Source organism: Pteropus medius, unplaced genomic scaffold (genome assembly GCF_902729225.1).
Source record: "Pteropus medius unplaced genomic scaffold, Ma_sr-lr_union100, whole genome shotgun sequence".
Lineage (NCBI taxonomy): Eukaryota > Metazoa > Chordata > Mammalia > Chiroptera > Pteropodidae > Pteropus > Pteropus medius.
The window spans coordinates 719,973-744,066 of NW_024347730.1; the positions used below are offsets into that span (position 1 = coordinate 719,973).

General features: G+C 57.4%; 1 pseudogene; it reads right to left on the reverse strand.

Moving 5' to 3' along the window:
- Positions 1-20,011: 20,011 nt before the first annotated feature.
- Positions 20,012-20,129, reverse strand: LOC120614261 (uncharacterized; annotated as a pseudogene).
- Positions 20,130-24,094: the final 3,965 nt, after the last annotated feature.

Genomic DNA, 24,094 nt, shown 5'->3' on the forward strand with positions numbered 1-24,094 from the left:
TCATAATTAATCATTTCCACTGTTCTAACACGTGATATACCAATTGAACACTAGTTGGAGCAGGGAAAAAAATCAGATATGAAATAAACGAATTCTTGTTATGTTGACAAATTCATTGTTCAGGATATTAATTTTGTATTTGGAAATGAATCTGGATCTCCGATATAAAATTCAGAACTACGAATTTTAAATATAGGTGTGAAATGAAAAAATTGGACACTTTAATCTATTTAGCTCGTATAGCAATATTTTGGAAAGGACCCCAAAATAAAAATTAAACTGTGAATTTTTTAAGAAAAGGAAAACAAGTAGAAAGAACAGGCATGAAGTAAAGGTCCATGGCGGATCAGCTGATGCTGTGAGCGACCAAGGACGGCGGTGAAGGTCAACTAAGCCGTCCGGTCACAGACTCGGGGGCTCGGGTGCCGGCGGAGGCCGTCCCCCACGTCGGGCCCTCTCGTGGGGATGGCTGTTGTGTTCGCGGCTGCCGCAGGCCTGCGTGCCACGCCGAGCAAGGAGCCCTGGGCCCAAGAGTGCCGGGAGGAGCCCCCAACCCCGTCTCTTCGCCGAGGCCGCCCCGCGACCCCCCGTGACGTGTGACGGTCTCTGTCGCTGGAGGCACAGCTGCTGGGCGTAAGCCGCCTCGTTTTCTGTCCTCTCACGGGGCGGGGCCCATGGTTCCCCGCTGGTGCGGACGTGGGTCCACTTCTCCAGCCTCTTATTCGGATGGTTTGGCGGGACCGTCTCTGTATTCGTGAGCGAACGCAAAGCTGGCCGTCGCCCTGAGAGCCGGTTCTGTCTTTCGCTTGTAAATGTGGAAGTTTCTGCTCGCTCAGTGTGTCTCGTTTCAATGCTGGGGGTGACAAAGGCACGTTTGCGGCGCTGCCGGGCCCGGGGCAGCGGGTGAGACAGAGCACGGACCTGCAATCAGGAATTTTGTGACAGTCATCGGAGACCAAAGTCTGGTGTCAGAAGCTGAGCTCGAAGACAGTCATTCCTGCCTCTCTATAAGAAAACTGGGAGCAACGGGGGGCGGCAAGGACTCGACCCCCCAGCGTCCGTGCCCCAGCGGCCTGCGTGAAAACGTCCGGGCTCATCACGAGGCCGTCCGCTGCCTCAGTCAGCGTTGGCCCCGCTGTCCTCTGAGAAGTCTGCGCCCAACCCAAGCCACCGCATGTGCGTCTGTGTCCCCTGAGTGGACAGACTTTGACCTAACTGTCTTCAAGTTTCGGGGTGGCCCCAGAGATTCCGGTGGAAGTCCCCACTCTCGTGCCTCCTGGCCTTGGGCTGGCACCTGTCTGAACCGCAGCATCGCGGTGGGACATCGTGAGGGTCGATGACGGGGTGAGTGTGGGGCCGCGGACGGCGCCCAGGGCCTCCGATGGGGGCGGGGCTGTCATCACCACGAGCAATGGTTGTGTGGGGACACGGGGACGGTGCCAGGCCGCCCTGCGGCCACCCTCAATGGAAGACATCGTGTCAGCCACTTAGGGTGGCCCGCAGACAGGCTCGGGAGTTCAGGAGCCCGGGCGTCTGTGAGTCCTGCCTCTCGGGCATCGGGACGTGGAAGTGGTGTGAGCTCCCAGGCGTGGGGAAGAGCCGGCTGGTCACCAGAGGGGACCCAGAATGCACGGCTGTCCCGTGCCCACGGTGTGTGACGAGGATGAGCAGTGTGGCCGGCGGACCAGGTCGCCAATCACAGCCATCCACTCACACCCTCTCCTACCCAACGGGACGTGGCACACAGCCCAGTGCAAAGGCGGAGTCGGGCGCGAGGTCCCGTGAGCACCGTCTCCTTCCCCGACGGTCCCGAGCTTCCTGCTTGCAGCTCTATCGAGGGTGCTCGTGGGCGTCCTGGGGCAGGTACGCGTGTGCTCGGGGCTCTCCGGCCACTCCGCTCTGGGGGTTTCCAAGCGGAGCCCAGCTCGGCAGGCCTCAGGTCCGCCTCCAGCCCTCGCCGGCCTCGCTGACCCTCAGCCCGCCTCGTCACACAGTTTTTAAGTTTTTAGTCCCAGGAGAGACGGCTTTTGCTCTAAGGGACGTTTTCTTGACCTCCCATGGAAGTTTGCTATGACTGGGGGTGTTCGCGGCAATCACCCGTCAGAAAATGATTACAACCGTAAAAACACTTTGAATCGCGGCCTTTATGGTCCTATCTTTTATGCCATATTTTTGCTTTACAGAGATTATGAAATTCTATCTGTTTAAATAATAACTTGATTTTCAAAAACATTCTGGTGAGAAAAATTTAAGAGTATCTAGTTCGCCGATATCTATTTAAAGATAGAGCTGAAAATAAAGACAATTTAAAAATTAATTACAAGGGTATCTCATTAAATCCTTTTTAAAGCTAAGGACAAAATAATTTCCTCCTTCCGAACGTGAACCGTGAGCTTCCTTCGGTTGTCATTGAGCCGCTGCCGGTTGGTGAGAGGCGGTCACTAGCACCGGCGTTAAACCTTCCGGAAAATACCACTTCCCGTCCAGGTGAGAAAGGAGCTCGAGCAGCTGTCGTCGCTGTCTTTCATGAGACACTTTCCGTTCTGAATTCTCGAAGCACAGAAAGTGCGTTTTCTGCTGTGAGCAGGTGGGGTGACCTCCCAGACTTCGGGGTGCCTCGGCTGCTTCCAAAGGCCCCTCTGCTACCCACACAGTGGGGCTGTTTCCCGTCACGGCTCGTTTCTGCTCTGTCGCTCACAGCGGTGACACACTGTGCTTCCCGGAGCCCGGCCGTCCAGGCTCAGGGGCCTGACAACCGCGGCCGTCCGCTCACGCGCCCGCTCCTCACGTGCTCCGCGAACCCGGATCCCATCCAGAGAGATGGCCGTGCGCACTGGAACGCGTCCTAGGGAAGCTGGGGCGCTGCACCGTCGCTCACGCCCCGCGACTGGAGAACGCGTCCCCCCCCAGACACGCGGCATGCCTGCCCGAGGGCGCGGAGCGCTGACGGGAGCAGAGTGTCGCAGGTCATCAGGACTCGGGACGGCAGGGGAAGTGACCCTCGGCCTCCCGGCGCGGGCGGGCTTTACTGGGAACGAAGCAGGTTGAGACGGAGCCGTGGCCGAGCCTCGCTCACAGCACTTTTTCCCATTTGAAAGGGTTTCTGAGCAGAACGGAGCCCATCTGTCCGCAGCCCCAAATAGAGAGCTCGGCACAGCTGAGATCTCCCTAGCGACGCTGCCGGGAAAGCAGAAGGGGCGAGCGCTTAGCGGTGGCAGGAAAAGCACATTAAAAACTGAGGTCGGGCTCTGCGAGGGGGGCCGTGAGGGGGGCTGCGAGGACCTCGTTAATCAGTGTCCTGACGCCCGTGGTCGGCTTTGTAGGATCCCGGGTCGAGGCAGAGCCGTGGAGCGGTGGGGCGACAGCCCTGCCTTTGGCGTGTGGCCCACGGGGACAGGCAGGCGGTGGCCCCTGAGGCGGGCCTAGGTCCGGAGCGGCTGGTCATGCCGCCGGCAAACACCGTGCAGTGACCGTCGCCGGCCCGGCACCTTCTCTCTCCTCCGTGCAGCTGTGGGAAGACGCGAGACCCGTGTCCGTGGCCCCCGTCCTGACGGCCTCCTGTGCCCTTGCTCACGCCTGCAAACTCGCCTGTTGCCAGGACTCGCTCTGTCCAGACAGCGAGCTGGACACGGGGACGGGGTGCCGTCACTGACGCCCCTCCGCTGCAGCCGGCTGGGGCAGGGTGGACTAGGTAGTAACCGGTCTCCACGTCAGCTCTAATTCTGGAGGGGGCGCGACCGTTTGTGGATGGGACGTCACCTCGCGGCTGGCAGCTTCATGCCGAGTGACGTGTGGTGGGTGGCTCGGCCGTGGCGGGAACTTTTGCGCCATGGAGACCGACCGGCTCCAGCGAGGAGCATCTCACCTGCGCCGCTGGCTCAGCCACGGGGAGAGGCGGCTCCTCCCGCCCGCGTGGCCGCGTGACGAATCCCGCTAGGACACGGCGAGGACGTTTCTCCCGTGCTGCGTGTTGTGCTCCTGAGAGCGGCGGCGAGTCCCATGTCCGCTCCGGGTGGCGGCCACCGCGTCCCCGCTAACCTTCGATGGCGATGCCGACGAGCCTGGCGCCGGGCGTCACCGGGCGGGACGGGCTGCGGCCGTGGTCAGGGGCCGAGTTTGCAGTGTCCCCCCCAGAGCGCGGGGCCGCCCCCCGTCCGCGCGGCCTCTGCCCCTCGGGCCTCGGCGTCGTCGGCCTCGCCGTCCCCACACGTAACGACACGAGCGCCTTGAGGGGACCCGCTCGGGTCCGAATCTTCGCACCGGCCTCGCCAGGAACGGGCAGTGGGGTGGGCCACGTTTCGCTTGGAATCGTGGTATTTGTGGAAAAGAGAGAAGGCCAGAGGGAGAGAGAAAAAGATGTGAGTTAAGACGTTTCTTACCGTCAACTTTATCTGGCCTCAGACACCCTCTCCTTGGAATTTTGACCAGTTTTTGGTCAGTCACTCTGACACTGGCTCCCCGGGGTCGAGGTGATTCAGCGAGACGGGCCCTTGCGGCAGGCGGGGAAGCGGAGGCTCCGAGCCCAGCCCCCCAGACTGCGGCGGGGGAGCTCAGACCCCCGACCTTCCCCCCTCTCTGCAGTTTCCCCACCTGAGACACTCGGCCTCGTCCCTCCCTCCGAGGAGCCGGCCCAGTTCGCTGCCGTGTGTCCCACTCGACCTGGCCCTGCACAGTTCAGCCCAGCACACAGGAGACCCCGGGGGTCTCCCTAATCCGGGGGACCCCCCACACACACACCACACACAGCATGAGCGAGTGCTGAGACTCTGTGGGTAGAGCCAGCTCCTCCGTGGATCCTGGGAGGACAGGAGGTCTCCCCGGGCGGGAGGGGGGCGCGTTCACCAGTTGTTTAGAGTTGACGTTTATTGAGCGCTTCTTGGCTGGTCACTTTTCTAAGAGCTTTGTGTACCTGAAACTTAGTTCGTCCTTGCAAGACCCTGTTATTGGAAGTGATATTATTGCCAGTTACCACTGTGCCCCTGGGCGTGTGGGCCAGGCTGTCATTCAGCCAAAACGTGGCAGAGATGGCTCTGAGCCTGGCGGAGCCGCCGTGGCCACCACCGCCGCGTGTGCGTCCACCCACGGTCCTTGCTCGTCACCCACGGTCCCTGCTCAGCCAAATTCACAGTCCCTGCTCGTCACCCACAGTCCTGCTCAGCCACCCACAGTCCCTGCTCGTCACCACGGTCTTGTGCTCAGCTGAACACGGTCTCTGCTCAGCCACCAACGGTCCCTGCTCGTCACCCACGGTCCCTGCTCGGCACCCACAGGTGTCTGTGCCTGTGTAATGGGCAGAGTCCTTGTTCTTACATTATGTAGGTTCTAGAGATAGAAGGAAAAATAAGCTGGCTTGTGCCACGGGCATTTCAGGGTCTAGCGGGCTCAACAGCTCAGCAAGTGCCAGTGACAGGTTCCATCTGAGCAGCCCACAGGCCGGAGAACAAATGCGTGGGGCTCCAGCCTGCACACGATGTGCTCTGCGGTGTCGGTTTTAGTGATTTTCTGTGCTGTGCCCGCTTCTGAAAAGAACTGACTTAGGAGGAGTTTTGAAGGTGCAGAGGACACGGCGTCTTTCGACGGAGCCCTTCGATCCACTTGCTTCCCCGCCTTTCCGTGGCCCCCACCTCCCCTGCTGAATTCCCAGGCCGGGCTGAGCCCAGCCTCTGCCTGCCCTGGGTCTGGACCCTCACGGGAGGATGCTGGCGAGAAACGCACCGTGCACGCGCACGGCCGCCCCCTGGGGTCCCCCGTGCTTCTCGGCTGTATTAAGGATCCAATAGTTATTGGATGCTGTTATTTTTCAATATTTTGAGGATTTTAAAAATATTTAAAAGCCAAGCCTTTAATTATCATACACATTATAAAGTAGTCTATTTAGGATCAAAGTTTAGAAATAGTAGACAAAATCACATTATATAATTTAGATGCGTCATGGCCTCGATGTCAGCCAAGCTTCAGTTTTAACGTGCATGCTCTGTGACCACCGTGACCTGTTCGCCTACACGTCTGTCCTGTTAGGTGCCTGCCCCGGAGGCCTGGGAGGCACCCAGCTGTCCTGGGAGCTCACTCCGGCCGGAAGGCGGACTCATAAGAGGCTCTGGTCTTTTGAGTTTGTTCCCCAGCTCGGTGAAAGGTGGACGTCATCTCTGAAGAAAGCCCCGTGGCCACTCAAGGCCAAGGTCAGGGCCAGAGGCAGAGTGGCTGGCTGAGACTGACTTCTGGTTTTTCTAACTTCGAGTTAGTTTTGTTCTGTTTTCTTATAAGGAGAAAAGACTTCAGTAAGAAACCATGGATTTAATGACCTTCGTGGATTCAAAAAACAGCCACAGCCTCATTCTCTAGCTTCCACTGTTGCTTTCAGATTCAGAGCACACGGACGAAGGGGCCTGAGACAGTGAACTCACCTGCTGACGGTCAGCGACTGGGCCCGTTTCACACCGGGGGCTCGGGGTTCTGTACTGCGCAAACTGTCGGGGTTTCCGCTTGGACTGGACAGCTGTCTTTCAGGGTGGCGGTCATGGCCCTTTACCTGGATCATGGTGAGGGGACACTTTGTTCCAGCTGCACATTCCAGCTGGCGCCTTGGTTACCTGGCGCTCCAAAGTTCTCCTGGATCAGCAGGACCCCACACAGAGCCTTCAAAACTCGAGCAGCACGAGCGTCCAGGAGCCAAGTTCTCCAGCTCATCGGCCTCCTGCTTGTAGCTCAGGGCGTAGGTAGGGACTCGGAGGCCGTGGGGACGGCCACCTGTGGAGCCGCTTTCTCGGCGTGTAGCCATCTGTGATGACGCAGCGTCGTGCAGGAGTTGGCCCGGCCCTTGCCTGGAGGCTTCACGGACTTGTGTGAGCGGCAGTGTCCTCCGGCCTCGCTGTGTGGCCCCCATGTCTCCCATCTACATATCGCTGTGCAGACTGCCGGTCCCCAGATGGGACGGGGCGGGGGGCTGGGTGGGAAGGAGAAAGGATCAGGAAGTACAAGCTGGTAGTTAACCAATCAGTCTTGGGCTGTAGAGTGCAGCCCAGGGAAGGTGGTCGATGACATTGTCACACTGTATTTGGCATCAGGCGCTTTCTAGGTCAGGCAGATGTCTGACCACTGTGCTCTACACCAGAAACTAGTATAATATCAATGGCAGTCGTAATCGGAAATTTTTTTAATTTAAAAGAGAGGATAAATGTTGCAAATGTATGGGAGGCACGAAATCTGCCATTGGCGTGGAAATGTGAGGTACGGCAAAACCTTCAGGTTATGTTTTCAGAATTCTGTGTCGGTTTGAAGATGGGTTCCCCCACGTCGCCCACTATGCCCTTGAGCACTTGGAGTAGAGAAAAAAGATGAGCAATACGTTTGCACAGGATGAGTTACATAAAATAGAAAGATTAGCAGAAGGGACCTGGACTGGGCCACTGGGACCCTGCGGACACCTGCTGAGCATCAGCCTGTTACTGGTGCATGATCCGCCCCGGCCGGTCGTCCCAGACCCTGCGGCCGGCTCCTGTTTACGCCGCGAACCGCTGTGTGGAGCCGGCTCTGCAGCCACTCGTCCCGGGAGAGCCAGCCCCGGCGTCGGCTTCCTGAGGCCGACCTGCACTCACGCCCCGATGGGGCCGGGACAAACTGACGACCCTGCGGTTTTCATGGGGTATATTTTAATTGACTTTAATATCCATCAGATCAGAGGAATATTAATAACATTTGAATAAGATAAAAAGAATAGTAACAGAACAAATATCCAGATATCGCCAACCAGTTTGAGACAGGACATTTTTAGTACGTGTGAATTTTCCCGTGTGCCCTTCCTTAGCTGTGCGTCCACCTTCGTGTGAACCTCCAATGTATTGTTTGACTTGGTATGTTTTTTTTTGAAATTTATGTAAATGAGGGCATTTAGTTCATTGTCTTTTCGTCAGCCTTGTGTCCCCAAGACTGATCTATTTTAAGGTGTGTGGCTGGCTCCAAGTCATTTTACTTCTTTAGCTTATTTCGTGTAGGATGACACAGAAGCGCAGTTATCCCACGGTTTATGAACATGTTTTTATTGTTTTTGCACAATACGCTGCTGTTAAGATCCCAGCGTGTTTGTTTGCGAGTTTCTCCAGAGTGTGCTCTCGGGGGGCAGGGGGGCCCGGGAGGCAGGGTGATCTGACCGATGCCACACGTCTGTCACACGTCCACACGCTCCCCGTCATCGTGCGCCCTTCCTGTACTCACAATCTAATGGGGGACGTGATCAGCTTGATCTTCCTTTTCCTGGTGATTAATGAGTTTTTTTAAAAAAATAAAAAGATATTGCATTTCACTGAAGGCTGTTTCTGCGTCGATTGAAATAATCATTTCGCATTTTTCTGCTATAATCCATTTATGTGGTGAATTACCTTAATCAACTTCCTAACATACCATGTCTTGGAGAAACCCAGTTCGATCGTGATACATGATCCCTTTCCTGTCTCGAGAGCGGGTTTGCTGCTCCATCTCGTCACTTTGTAACTCCGCAGCCTCGCCAACGCTCGTTTTTCCTGTGTTGTATTCTTGTTAAGGTTTCGTATCAAAGTTATGCTCGTCTCATAAAGTTCATTTGGACAAATTTCCTTTTTCTTTGTACTTCTGTCACGGCTTCAGAAGGTAAAAATCATCATAGGATTTGTTTGTTAAATAATATCAGGTTGGTGTTGCCTTTATGGGAAACATCTCGACATCCGAGTGTGTTGATCTAATGGTAATGGAATTATTCAAATTAATGGGTTTTAATTCTGGGGAGAGGGTACCCCGAGCTTCCCTCCCAGGCTTGGTAAGCCTGCTCCCACGTTCGCCTTTCCGACGGAAATCCTGGACTTCTCACGGAGGGTTTGTCCGCATTGCTGGTGGATCGCTGTGTTCGCAGAGGTAAGGGAAGCCCGGGGCGCCTGATCTCGCCGACGTCACTCTGTAGGGTTTGAAAGCTTGCATGCTGATTTCCTGTTTGACTCACTAGTCGTTTAGACTCTAGGTCCGAAATTCTTTAATGGGTGGATCCGTGGTTTCCAACTCAGTTGCTGTTTTATCGGAGATTGGCGCCTGGATAACAGCCGTTGGAACGTGTTGAGGTTTGCTTATGGTCCGTGCAAGATCGATTCAGATAAAATGAGTTCACGTGTCTAGAAAAGTTCGCGTTACTCTTCAGTTGCGGTCATGACGCTGCGCACTGGAAGGTCAGATACAGTTTTAAAATAAGAGGCTTATTTCTCCCAGTGAGGAGACGGGGAGAGATCTCCCTCCCTCTTTCCTTGGGCCACTTGCCTTAGAGAACTCGCTCGCTGTACGTGCTTCCTCGTCTCGTCCAAACGTGCAAATCCTTTTGAAAACTGGATAGGCCTTTTGGCAGCCTTGAGGTCCAGGTCTGTACATTTTTAAGTTTCCAGAATTAAGAAGGAGTAGTAAAAGAATTTTTCTACGAGATTTCTGTTTCTAAATTTCTACCACAAGCCCGTGTAGGACCTGTCTCTTCATATCTTGGTAGGTATCGCCGTCCTCATTTCTAAGGCTTTTGCTGCACCTCTTCTGACGGACGCGAGGGTGTTTGTCAGCCCGCAGAGCCCCTGTCCCTCTGGACTCCTGGCCGTGAGCGCAGGTCGCTGGCCGCGGCGCTCGGTGCGTCTGCTCCTGATGTTCGCTTTCTTAGTTCCTCGGTGAGCTCCTTCACCCACTCACGCAGGCTCCCTCTCTCTCGGGAGGACTCCAGGAAGACGAGCACTGGACTGTCCCGTTGTCCGGTGACGGCCGACCCCGCCCCGCCCTGTGGCATCCGTCCGTGTGTTGGGGACAGGCGGCAGCCCTCCAGCTCCTCATGCCCTGACACAGCACGCAGACCGCCCCGGGGGCTGAGGGATGCAGCCGGACGGAGGGTGCTGGGCTCCTGTCCGGCCTTCTCCTTCCGCGGGAAGACCCGCGATGCCCTCCACATCCCTGCCGACCTCTCTCTGCTGCCCACGGGCGAAGATCACAGTCCCACTTGTCAACGGTGTGACCGTGAGGGGTCTTCCCGCCCTCTGGTCCGTCTTTCTCCCAAGGGAGAGCCGCGGCCCGCTCACCACCCCTGCCGTGGGAGGCGGTTCAGACAGCCTCCTCTCCTTTCAGTCCAGGTTGCCCCTGGCAACCAGCTCCCACATCTGGGTCAGACTTCTGCTTCCTGAAGGAATGACTTTCTGAAAAACTGGATGTTATATCAGAATCTCAGACGCTTCTGGGAACCACGACTGGTTTCCTCACAGGATCCTAGTGACCCGGTTAGTGGTAGATGTTATTGGCTCCTCACTCAGAAATGCTGCTGGGCAGAAGCTTGTCCCAAACTTCTGTGTGGATGAGGGGTCCTCGGGGAGGGGCGTGCGATGACCTGACAGTGCGCGGGTGGCGTGCACGCTGGGCGGCTCCCGGGCTCTCCACCGCTGGTTCAGTCCTCACTGAGTAAGAAAGACAGGTGGGCACCAACGTCAGCGTCCTCGCTTCAAAATACAAATGGATATAAATATGATCAAATAAGCTTCGTCATTATTACTTACAGCCATGAAATTCCCACAGCCGAGATACAGAAGGGTAGGAGAGCGCGGTTGTGCCGGTTGAGAGATCCGCAGGAGGGAGCTCTGCCGGGTCGCAGCGCACGCTTGGCCCTCCGCGGTGACGCTGCGCCCGGGGAGTCAGCGGGGCGCACGGCAGACGCTCCCCGCACAGCGTCCGCCTTCGAAATCCGGGGACAGCACATCACATATTTAACAGCGTTCAGACCCATCCGGCAGATCTAAGTTTGGCCACGTACGGCCAGGTCAGTCCCGTGCTTGCTGGCCACAGGCTGGTAAAACACTTAAAAAATCCTCTAGCAGAGTCGGAATGCTGTTTGGGATCCTGCTTCGTCTGTGAAGGATGCGGGTGGATGTCAGCCACAAGCAAAGTCAACTTGATGCCTCCTAAGTCCTTTTCCGCAAGATCGGTGGCAATTATTTTTGTCGTTTTCGTGTGGTCAGATAGCCGGTCAGCCAACGGCATTTAACGAGTGTCCACTGTGTACTCTGGGGAGCGATAAAAGGAGACAGCTCCCGACCTCGAGGAACGTACCAGGCATGGCGGATAGAAGGCAGGCACATTTAAAAGCGCACGGTGACGTCGTAAAGTCTGGAGCTAACTTTCAATTAGAAACAACAACAGCAACAAAAACTCCAAAAGACATGTAGGTTTTCCAATGTCTTTTGTTTGACACTTCAGAGGAAAATGTCACTTATTTTCGGGAGGATCTACATGAGCAAATTTGAGGATTTATTTTAAGCCTATTGGGAAAACCCCTTTTCTTGGGTCAGCATGAGTTAAGTGCCATCGAATGCTTTGTACCGACGCATAGGTAGACAGACCCCTTGGCTGGGTGCGGGGTGGGAGCTGGGTGAGGGGCAGCAGTCTCTCTTTTCATGGTTCTGTCGTTAGCAGTCAGCGGCTGGCCAGGCAGCACGTTAGACGCTGTGCGCGTTAGGGAGGTGACAGTTTTTCCCCTGCATCGTTCAGACAGGCGGGATAAAGGGCCTCGTTCCCTCAAGCCTGGCTCTGGGCCGCGGCTGCCGGGAAGCCCCCCAGGACTGCGTGGTGTGCGTGTGGTCCCTCTGGAAGGCGGGGCCTGGCTGTGGGACCGGCGACTCCCCCGCGAGGGGGCAGCAGGTCAGGGGCCAGGCGGGAGGCGATTTAGGGGATCGATTCTGGGAAGAGAATTGTACCACCCCCCTTCTCCACCCCGTAGCTCGTCACATCAGAATAAAGCCCAGACCCTTCGCCGTGGCCTTGACCTGTACTTCCGCCCACCCCTCCACCACCCCCTGCCCCACTCTTCCCCTTGGCCCCTCCGTCAGGGCCTCCCCGATTTCTTCCAGTCCCTCGACTACCCGAGCTCCAGCTCGCTCGGGGCCTGGAGGGCCCGTGAGTTCTTAAGCTCCTTTCGCCTGTCCCGTTTCCCGTCAGACGCCGGCTCCCCGGGAAGCCTTCGGACAGGCCGGTCTGAGCGGGCCCCTCCCGCCCGTCTGCTTCGTCTGTTTTCCTAGGACCTCTCGCCTCCTCGAGCGCCCAGCCTTTCTCCATCTCCTCGACAGTCTGTCTTCCTGTGGCCTGGTGCTCACTGAGGGTCCTGCCCAGAGGGACGCTCTGTTGACGTGAAAGGTGGACAATGATGCCACGTTAATTTCTATTTCTTTGATGACTTGCGAGCCGAAAACATTTATTAAAGTTCATGCTTTAGCAATAAGATGGTGTATTAGTCCGGGTTCTCTAGAGAAACAGAACCAGTAGGAGATAGATGGTAGGTTAGCTAGCTAACTGCACAGACAGACAGACAGATAGACAGACGACAGGTAGGTAGGTAGGTAGGTGGCAGGTAGTTAGCTCATGCACAGGTGTGGTGTGGGCGCACGTTCTCACTTCCTTGGAGTCCGTGCCTGAGACCGAGTTGCTGGGTAAAGGTAAATTTGCGTTTCGGCTTTTAAGAAACTGCTAACCTGTTTCCCAAAGTGAGTGCACCGCTGACATCCCACCGGTCAGGCTGAGAGCCCCAGTCCCTCACGACCTCAGCATCTCGTTCGGAGCCATCTTCGTGGGTTTGCGGGCGCGGCTCACCGTAGTCTTAAATTTGAACGTGCCCTTCGAGTGGGTAAGATCTTCGCGAAGCCGGCTCCGAGCTCCTTCACTGTCCGGGCACATGGAGCTTTCATCTCCTGCTGACGACCGCGGCGTGATTCGCTCGCTCTGATGCCCCCACTCAACGACGGTGACTCGGACCCCTGTAAGAGGTGAGGCAACGTTCCGGAATGAAGCCGCGAATTAGCGTGACTCCTGCACTCGAGGACCTGACACCTAGTGGGACACGTGGACCTCGGCGGTAAGGGCTGCAGCACAGTGTAATAGGTGCAGATAAAGGGCCCGGGTGAGTCAAGTCCCGGTCCAGGCCTGGTCCCCTGTCAAGGCCTCCGAGCCCATCATCCTCCGCGGGAGACCCTCTTCCTCGGGCTCCAGGCCGCTTTCCAGTTTGGGGGGTGGGAGGAGCGAGGTGGGCCGACGGCCGGCAAAGGCGCAGGGGCCTCACGCTTCATTCACTTCGGGGCATTATCGCGGCCGTTATCCAGCTGGGACTGAGATGCCGAACCCGCTGGGCTTCTGTTCTTGCCTCTTCGAGCGGAAAGGTCAGGTCCTGTCCGCGTGAGCCGTCCAGCCCAGGATGCCACGTAGGCCGTTCCCCGGCGGATTCCATTCCGCCCCCACACACTGACTTTCCTGAAGGAGGAAGTGGCTGGAATGGACCAGGAGCCGAATTCGGAGGTTCTGAGACGTGGCATTTGCAGGGAAAGGAGGGTGGTTTCTGGTGCCCTGGCCGCCCCCGTGGCTTCTCGCGCGTGTCTCCCCCCCCGCCCCCCCGCAGCCAGCGCCTCCTGCCACCGGCCGAGGCGGCCGACTATATGTAGCACTGACCTGCAGATTTTAAACGAGTAGAAAGGAACCAGCAGTTGTTCCCCGGTCTTTAGATGGGGAACGAAATCGCGCAGGTAGATGATGAGGTGACACAGGTCTGTTCAGTGTCCCTAGAAGACACTACACAGCGCTCCACGAAGTCCCGAAGCCTGCGAGGGATCACACAGCTCACACAGAGTGCCCTCGACTGAGGCAGTGGAATGTCCCAGAGCCCAAGCGATGCCCATGTAGAAATTTGGTGACAAGTGCCGTGACGCCGAGCTGGGCTCGTTGACTCTGTAGCTCACAGCACTCGTGGGGCAGGGCGGTTCGTCAGGTGACATGCTGGTCCTGTGGGACCAGCACGGGCAGGGAGAGCCACCGTCACGCCGAAGCGACAGACGCATCAGGGGCAGATCTGCGAACACGGAATCGCCACATGGCACAGCAAACGCAGAGGGCAGAGCCCTCACCCGGGGGATGACTTCAGGGGGCCCAGCCGCCTCTGGCACGGCCGCTGCTCAGGGGTGGCCTGCGGGCCAGGGCCTGCTCCGGCCCCACGGGCCCGGGACTTGCTCCCAGTGATCTGTGTGACACTGAAGTCCGACATGGCTCCCGGGTGGGCACAGAGGAAGTGGGGACAGTGCGTGTAAAGGGACTGTCCTGGGTGCGGGTCCCCTGGCAGCATCCTGAGAGGGCGGGGAGCCACTGACAACAGGGTGCTGCCTGGCGCCTAGGCCCCCGTGAGTGGGGGCCGGTGGTCTCTGCTGCCAGAGACGGCCTCGGGCCCAGGGCTGCTGGTGCGAGCCAGTGGGTTGGTGTGCACGGGGCGGTGAAGGCCAGGTGACATAGGTGGGCGTCGGGGACCGAGGCAGGGCTGGGCACTGCCGGCTGGGCCCCGGGACGCAGCTGCTCAGCGGGGGACAGCGCAGGGCGTGGTGTGAAGCCTGGTCCAGGGGCCGGTCAGGAAGGGCCCGCAGGGAGGTGTGCCCAGCAAGCACGCGGCTCTGCGGGCCGTGACATGCGAGTCAGCCTCGGAGTGTCCCGGCCTCAGCGAGGACTCGGTCTGCAGACCACCGTGGGGGGCGAGGCCTGGGGCAGGCGGGGCAGGGTCGGCACGGACACTGGCCAGCGGTTCTGGTCCAGCTTGGCCAGTTCTCGTCCAGCTCGGCCGGTTCTCAGGTGGCTGTGGGAGACACAAAGCATCACGCCCTCTCCACCTTTTCTTGCTGATGACGGTGATCTGTCCAAGGTGACGTCCAGTGACGGCCAGTGCCACCTCGCGGGCAGCAGGGCCCGGGTGTGAATTCAGCAGGGCCGTGCGCGCACAGTCCCCACCGTCCTCAGGGACACCTGCTGTCACTCGCTTCTAAGACAACAGCTTTGCTGAGGGCACGAGCCGCTGTTCAAATGAATAATTTTCTTTTCGATCAAATAAATCTTTACTCCCTACAAAGGCGCGCACTAACTTGCCCTGCTCAGATTCGGGAGTCACATTTTAGGGTCATTGTGACGTCCCACATAACAGAGTTCTCGGTTGCTGCCAACCCCACTCACATCACAGTGCGGCCGCTGTTTCTTTTAGCCCAAAGGAGCAGGAAGTTTTCTGTAAGCCAGAGGACGCACGGCTTCTGTTTGAACCCTTCCGAGATTAGAAGAGAAGTCAGTGTTAGGCATGGAAGAAATCACCTGCTGTGTCACGCCGACGTCCTAACCCTCGCTTACTGCCGCCCGGCCGACGAGTGTCTACAGGGCCGCTGCGCCCGATCCGCTTTCGGCCCTGAAGCCTGCGGAAAGCCTCGTTCTGGGTGCTCCATTCCTTGCGTTATAAAGTTTTGCTGTTGCTCAAAGGACTTTCCGAGCCCAGCCGTGTGCCCCGTGGTCTCGGGGGCACCGAGGCGTCTCCCACTGCGTCTCGCTGCCCGTTCTCGCCGCGGCTTCTCGTCTGTGCGGCGAGCTGTCCTCCGCTCCCACGGCTGGGAGGCTCTGAGACTGGCTGCTGTGATGACCAGCTTTGTATGTGCACGGACAGTAGGATGTTCCTAGCCTCCGGCTCACGCCGGTTAACCAGAGGACGTCCCCTGGGAGATTCAGAGTGGTGCAGGTGTCTGTGTGGCAGACGGCGCCCGGGCCCGGCCCCGGCCCCCTGCCCAGCACAGCCTGAGGTGTGGGGTTTGCTCTTTGCGGTACTTGTAACACTCATGGCCTTAAACTTGGCGGGGGATGGTTCCCTGTCTTTGTCACCGAAGTGAGCCGGTCGCTCCCAGAGGCAGTGATGGCGCGAGAGCTCCGTGTGCGGCGTGACTCAGCCAGCCATGTGGTCAGGCAGGCGCGGCTTCTCCCGCACTCAGTGGACTGACCAGTGAGTCAGCAAGTGCCCAGGCAAACATCGTAGGGTGACAGGGAAAATGGCACGTGGCGGTAATCGTGAACAAAGGGCTTTTTTACCGTTCGCGGTCGCAAACTGAAGGCGGCGCTCTGAGTCGGGGATGGAGCGCGGTTTGGTAGTGACCCCTTCTGCAGGCGGATAGCGTCTGCCTAAGCAGAACTGTCGCTGAGGCATCTCTCCTCAGTCTGACTTTTGGGGTCCTTGTGTTTCCTGTTAGATTAGAACTCCTTGCAAGGACACGCAGGGCGGGCTCCTGGGACCGAGCCAAACGCCGGTGACCGTGTGGTGCCGTGGGCCCCTTGGTCAGCTCGGGGCCTGCTGTGGGCTGGCAGTCAGTGGGGGAGGGGTGGGATGAGGTCACCCAGGCGGACACCGCAGACTCTTCCCGTCTGTCACCGAGAATCGCCAGCGGCCAGTTATCTCTTCGCAAAATGGCATTCATCGTGGCCGCATGGCAGGTGCTCCAATTCGGGTCTGTGGCGGGGCTGCCGTGCCTGTAGGTGCAGCAAGATGCCCCACTCCGCGGGGGGCTGTGTGGGAGCCACCATCGTCCCCGCATCACCCACCGCTCCGAGCCTGCGGGGCAGTTCCAAGCAGGCTGGGGTCCTGCCCACCCGACGTGCCGGGCAGGGCCTGACTGCTCTTTCTGAACGTCGGTCTGGACTGCTGGAAGCTTAAAAGGCTTTTTTTATTTAAAACTAATCTTAATGAAAAAAATATTAGGAGCCCTTGTTTTGGCTATTTTGAACCAAGTTGCTCCTTTCGGGAACACGGACAGCTCCAAAGTAGAAGAGGAAAAATGTGGCACTCTCCGGCGCTCGCGGAGGGAACACCGCGTTTTCCGGTGCGACCGGAGGCGGCTGCCGCTCTGATGGGGAGAGGTGGGGGCGCGCAGTCCGGCCGGTCTGCAGACCAGATACGCCCTGGAACAGATGCCTAGAAATGCCGCTTTGCGTGGGGCGGATGAGCCCAGGTCTCAGAGACAAGACGTCTCTCGACTTTCTCTGCTCGCCTGCGCCCCGCCCCTGGGAGCCTGTCCCCCGTGAGCGAGGACACTCGCCTCGGAGCACTCGTGGGCGTGAGCACAGGCATGGGAAGTCCTGAGCCGTGCCCGGCGCAAGCTCCCAGCTCACCGCGGTGCCACCTGGGGCCAGACTGGCCGCTCACCTCGCCTCGGGCGTCCGGTCACACTCTGCTGGGGGTTGGTGGCTGTGCTGTCTGCTCGCTGGCGTCCGCAGGGTCCTGGAGTGCCAGCTGCTCAGCACTTGGAGGGCACGCACTATCAAAACGTTGCCCCCGCTGACACCCCTTTAGGACATGGAGTCCCTTGTGCGGTCAGAAGCCACCGTCCCCAGGCATGTCCCTGGGCGTGGGATGGAGGGAAACGTGGACTTTGGGGGCACCTCGAGGTCAGTTATCTGGAAAAGGGGGTGCACGGTGTGCAGGCCACGAACCACCGCCTCTGCCCCTGGCAGTGGACACCCACAAATGAACGAAAACAACGCTGCGTTATAGCCCCATCGCGTTCAAACAACAAAAAATGCCAGCTCGTGTGGGAAGAGCAGATAGGCATCTGCGTTGAGGGGAAGGTCTGCTCGGCCTCTCTGCCCCAAGGTCGTGACCCAGGATCCGCCTCCAGCAGGCTCGCCCACGGCTGTCGCCTTCAGGAAGCTCCGCCGCCCAGGCCTGCAGTTTGAGTGAGAGATTGGAGGACGGACGAGGTTTTCCAGCCTCGGTGTCCCCCCGACACCGATGGCTCCCTGTAACCTGGCAGTCAGCCCTGGGCCCGGCAAGGTCCGGTTCCGGTTCCGCGAGCAGCCTCTGCGAAGTCCTGCAGAGAGAACGATGGCTTTCGAGAGCCTCGCGGCCCAAGACCCCTCCGCACGCAGAGCGAGATCCTTCTGCGGAGCGGGAACAGCGCGTCGGCGTGTTCCCAGGTGCTTTTAGGTGGCAGGAAGTCATCGGAGGTCCTCACAAAGTCCGCCCCCGCGTCCCTCGATGCGCGGCTCTGAGCATGGAGTCCACGGCCTCCGCAGTCTAGGCTGCTGCACCTGCCACAGCGGGGGGTGGCCCCGCCCGTGCCAGCTTCAGAGAGAGTCGTGAACTCAGCTCTGTCATTGCCATCAGAGGAGGCGATGCCATCGTGCGATTACTTGTCTGCGTTTGGATCCTTGGTACACGGTATGCCTCAGCTCTCTGCTCTCCTTGTTTGTATGCTAAGTAACTGTCAGAGCCATCGAATAGTGGCTATTGCCATTGAAGGGCTTAGAGAGAGTTTGCGGGTCAGGGTAAGGTTTGCACGTAGACCAAGCCGCCTCGGATGACACCTCTTCCCACTTCTTAGGGGGATTTCCATGCGCGCTGCTCCTCTGGGGCCCTCCCCAGATAGCGTAGGCTCCGGCTTGGAAAAGTCTGTTTGGAGCTCAGCAGTGCCCCCTTGGAGGAACATCTCGGTGCCATTTGTTACGTAGCTGGTGAGGGCCAGAGGGGCCGTGGCCCGCGCTCCCTGCCACACCCCCCTGCCCGTGCCTTCGCACCTCGCCCTGCACATACCCCGTCAGCGACGCCAAGTCAGTCAAATGGGAGAAATGGCACGGCTCCCAGTGAGTCCCCCAGAAGGGCGCTCAGGCCATCGGTGGCTCCTCGGCACCTGCAGGCGTGAGAGCACCCGAGTGTCTGGGGGACCAGGGCAGGAGGCCCAGGCGGGTGCCCCGAACTTGCTCCCCGAGCCGAGGTCGCTCACTGGTGTAGAAAACCATCAGCTCTTACAAGTAATGCCCGAAGACGCCTGTGTGTGTCCTCCCAGTGGCAGGGTTGTCGGCACCCATGGGCCTTTTAAGCAAACCCAGGAAATGGGTGTTAAAGCGGCCTGGCGACTCAGCAGGGGCTGGAAACTCGTTGTTGAATAACTTGGTGTATTCGAGAGGCTGTTCATGGTGCTTCTGTGTCTGTAGCCGGAACACACTGCCACGTTCTGTACACCTGAGCCGGTCTTGCAAGCCGCCGTTTTGTACTTTCGCACGCACGTGCCGACGTAGGGGAAATGTTCTCGCTTCACTCTGAGAGGCCGTTTCGACCGTTTCACTGCACGCTGAAGAGTGCAGCCAAGCCACTGTCCCCTTTCCGCTCCTCCCCCCGAAGTCTGGATCGGCCCCTTCCCAGGGTAGAATCACTTCTGGTGCCAACCCGTCCAGCGGCCAGGGCGCCTCGCCCGGCTCAGCAGGCAGCTGCAGCCCTGGCATTGGCGTAGCTGAGGTGAGCACAGTCGACTGCTAGGTGCCAGGGCAGTGTAGGTGGACATTAACTCAAAGGCGCTTTGTGGTTCTTCTTATCACCAAAACAAGGTGTGTGGAACCTTTTTGAACTCTGTAATCGGAAGGGGCCGAAAACATCCACGAGTAGGAATGTTGTGACCCTAAAACGCCTGAGCACCCAGCCAGTGTGGTCTCTGTCCCCAGGCATGCTGGACTACACAATTATCATGCAAAAAAAAACAAAAAAACAAAAAAACTCACAAAAAAACGCACATGTCGCGAGCCTCGCAGGGAGACATTCATACAAGAAATTTTTAAAATGCAGTTTTCTAAAAAAATCCATCCTCCCACAGGACCATGGGCCCTCTGGGTGTACTCGTCAGAATGAAACAAGCCCATTTGAAGCATCTACGTGCTGTGCCAGGTGCCCCACGAAGCACATTAGACTGACATACTTCTCATTCTGGTAGAATTTAAAGCCAAAGACAGAATTTAAAATTGCAGCCGTGGTCTCATAAAGAGAGCCCTCTGGGGGTCGGGAGAGCCACCCTCCCGCGTTCGTGGCACAAGCTCCGTGCAGTCATTTCACTGTGAGCAGACTGGACCCACGACACTCAGCCCTAAGTGTCTTCCGGCAGAGAAATTTAGAGACGCTCCAGAGCCACACACTGTAGAACAGACTGTTCTTGCACTAAGACATAAAAGTAGTTCTAGATTTTAAAGCAAGACACAAAAATAATAATAACTGTATGATGGAAAGATGGATGCAGAAATGGAAAAACAATCGGCAACGATGGATTTTATTTATTTATTTATTTAATTTTATCTTTTTTAGGTGAGGCAACCCGTGGCTGACCTCACAGATTGCAAGGACCTTGTCAGCTTCCAGTCCCTTATTTATTTACTTATTTTTTATTATCTACGCCTACAGCACCTGGTCTTCCTAGGTGGGCTCTCATCCAAGTACTCACTAGGCCCGACCCTGCTTAGCTTCCAGATCAGACGGGTTTGGGCTTGTTCAGGGGGGCGTGGCCGTAGACTAACAATGGATGTTAAAGATCAAGCTGGTTAAAATTGGTCTGTGGAACAATCTGAGAAAGAATTAAGAAAATTTTATTTACCGTAACATCGAAAAGAATAAAATACTTAGGAAGATACTTAACAACAACAACAAAAACCCCTTCAGGACTTTAATACTGAGACCTACAAAACGGCACTGAAAGAATTTTAAAATACTGGAAAAAATGGAGAGGCGTCCTGCGCTAATGGATTGGAAGACTTAGGATGGTTAAAATGTCAACACTTCCCATTATTCTATGGATGCAACTTGTATCCGGTCTTCGTCAAAACGCCAGCTGGCCTTTTTTTGCAGAAATGGACAAGCTGACCCTAAAACCCATATGGAAATGAAGGGGTGTATTTGTGGGGCATCACTCAGCCCGCCCCTCCCAGGTGTGTTTTGAAAAGGAACGAAGACATACAAACTGGACCCCACGTAAAAATTCGTACACAAATGTTCTTAGCTGCATTATTTATAACAGCCCGAAAATGGGAGCAACCACGGTGGCAGTGGTGCAGCCGTGTAACGAAGCGTTGTTCGTCCACGGAAGGGAATGACACACGGACACATACGTACCTGGAGGAACCTCGGCCATGTTAGGCTAAGCGAAGGAAGCCGGGTGCACAGAGCCACGTGCCGCAGGGGTTCCCCAAAGAGGCAAACCTACAGAGACGAAGGTGGCTCGTGTCTGCCAGGAGCCGCGGGCAGGCAGGAGCAGGGCCTGGGGTTCCTCACGGGCGGTGGAAGCTCGCAGGCCGGAGGGCGATGACCGCCAGGCAAGCAGGCCGACGGCCTCGGTCGCACGCTGGCCAGCCCACATTGCTCTGACGAGTCTTGGATTTACAGGTCTCAGTAAGTGTAGGTGCTGTCGCTCTTGCTGACTGTCACTGTAGAAGAAGCCGAAAACCTGGGCTCCTCCAGGGAGGCCTCCCAGACCAGCCTCGCGGCCGGAAGCGAGTCGGAGTTCTCGGCACGCACCTGCTGTGGCACCTTCCTCTGCTTTCTCTGAGATCTGCTAAGGCGGCAGCCAGGCCTTGCACCCCGAATTCGTGCTGAAGCCTGAACCCCACGATGGCCTTTGGAGGTGGAGCCTTTGGGAGGCGGTTAGGTCTTGGGGCCTCGTAGTGGACAGAGGAGACCAGAGAGAGATGACCGCCGTTCGCCCCATGAGGACACGGAGGGCGGGGGTCTCTGCAGACCAGGGAGGGGCTCCCCCAGGACCCTCTGGCCCCAGGCCGCCCGGCCTCCAGAGCTGTGGGAGCTGGCGGGCGTGGAGCTGGTTCCAACGTCACCCCAGACGGAAAGGTTCCCTCAGTTTAGCTTTGGGAGGTTCGCTGCCCGCGTGGAGAGAGAGCTGGTGTTGTGGGCTGGCTTCGTCTCCTGCCGTGATGCCAAGCTCGTTTCTCAGTGCTGACAGGTCTTCAGCGGATTTCCCAGGATTTCGTTACAGGTAAGTTCTCCTCACCTGCACGTAGAGACAGTTTCACCTCCTCCTTGTCAACCGCATCCCTTTTCTCTCTTCTTCTGGCCCAACTGCCCTGGCCGGAGCGAGAGCGGAGCTGGCTGGAACCGGGCCAGGCGTCCTGGCGCCGTCCCTGGCCTCAGGTGGCGTCTGCCTTCGCTGTCACGCACGGCGTTCGCTGCCGCGTTCCCGGACAAGGAAGCTCCTTTCTCCCTCTCGTGTGCAGAGTGATTTTTATCACGAAAGCGCTGGATTTCGTCAAATACTTTTTCTGCATCCATGGAGAGGATAGTGCTTTTTTCCTTTACTAATACGGCGTATTACAGTGAATGATTTGTTTGCCAAATAACGCTGTGTTCCTTCTTATAGGTTACTGTGATTGGTTTGCTAGTGTTTACAGAAGAGTTTTGCGTCCATATTCATAATGGATCGGTTTGTGGCTTTGTTTTCTTGTGGTGTCTCTGTCTTGTTTTGGTATCAGACCAGTGCTGGCCTCCCACAATGGCTGGGACATGATCTCTCCACGTCTTTGTGCTATAAGTAAAACACAAATATTTGATTATTCTGCGATTCGGAATGTCCTCTCCTTGGTATAGATCATGATGGCCCATATACACTAAAGACACGCGCAAGAACATTAGTGGCGGTATTATTTGTTACAGCCCCAGACATTCTCCAACTAGAGGAAATACCCGTGTTCATAAAATGGAATACTACACAGCAGTGAAAAAGGCTGGACCACAGCTGTATGCAACAATGCGGATTATTTGCACAAACCGCATTGAAAGGAATTCGTCACAAAGAGTATGTGATTTCACTAACACGGAGTTTAAAATGGTCCAGATTGACCCCGGTGTGGGAAATGAGGAGGATGGTGGCCACGCGGTCCCGTGGAGGTGTCTGGACGGGCTCAGACGATGGGAGTGAAAGTTTATTTTCTGATCCAGGCACGTTCGTTTAGTAAGGTCTGAGTGTCCGCTTGCCCTCCACCTTTTCTGTTCCCTGTAGCTGTATAACAAACCTTCCCAGATTCAGTGGCTCAAAATGAGAACAGTCATTTCTTTTTCTGAGTCTGTAGTTTGGGCCAGGCCTGCTGCTGGTCTGGCCGTCAGCCGGGCTGCGGGCTGGACCTGCAGGTGGCCTTTCCCTGCGGCTTCTCCACGCCGTGGTGGCTGGCTTTCAAGACAAAGCTCTCTGAGGACAGGCAGACACGATGGCACCTCATGATCTGCCGACTTAACGTCACCCCCACCGTGCTCCGGCAGTTGAGTAGTGAGCCCACCCAGATCCAAGGGGCAAGGCCCAGGGGACGACGCGGTGACCCTGCCGGGGAGTTCCGTGGCTCTCTCTGGACACTGTGACCCGCAGCAGGCGTCACAGTCTAAAAGACGCCACGGTCAAGAAGTGCTGTGTTAAAGAGATGTAAAGCAGCAGCCTCCGGTGGCCGCTTGGAGCCGAGGGTTTCCGCGTGACAGGCGGTCGTCTGAGGTCTGTGCAGGGACCTTTGTGTAGAATGGAGTCATCAGCGTGCACGTCAGCTCACACCTCTGTCTGTTAATAACTCGTCGGGCGTCCAGGGTTTGGCAGGTCCTGGGCATAGAGTGAGAGGAAGGTCCTTGCTCTTGAGGACCTCGAGGGTAAGACACGCTGCGATGCTGCTGTTTGGCTTGGGGGCGAGCGGGGTGACGCGGGGGCAGGCCTCCATGGCCAGGCGCCCGCCGCTCCCCCGGGCCGCGTGCTCCCCGGCGTCCGGTACGAGGCTGCCCCCCGCCGCCCCGCAGATCCCGTCTTCGCTGCCGCGCGCTGGCCGCCGAGCCACGGTGGCCCCGTGGCTGCGGCTGCCCCGGCGGGCAGGCGGGAACTGGGGCAGCGGCCGCGGTCCCCGAACGGAGCTGTGCCCTACTAATGCGGCCTCTGTCGGGGGAAAGCTATGTTTAACTCGCTCCGTTTTAATTGCTCCAATGTAGTTCTGTGAGCATTGAAATTTAATCTCACAGGAGCCTTCTCTTTTTATAGATCCCAGGCCTTTCTCGGGTGAAAAGAAAATGCGTTTACCTCATTTCAGCAAAGAACAAACACTCCATTATGCAAAGGAATATTAACAGGAAATGGATTTTGAAATGATGCCGGTTCCCACAGGCACGAGCCCGAGGAGGGACCGCGGGGTCCGCCGGGTCAGCGCCCTCCCCACTGAGCACGGTGCCCACGGGGCGCGGGGCGCATCGCTGCAGCAGGGGACGAGGCGCCCGGCGGCCACCCCAGCGCGGGCCTCGCCTCCCGCCAGCACCCCCCGCCGGCACCCCAGCTTCTCACAGCTTCTCCTCGGTTCCTCCTCCTAGATCTGAAAGTGGAAACTCATCTTAAGACGGATCAGGAGAGCACAGCTCTCCTGGCCGCCTCCCCGAGGGCGACGTCCCCACGTCCCTCGGCCGTGCCGTGTGTGTTTGGACTCTCCTGTCACCGTGCCACGGACGGACGGGCAT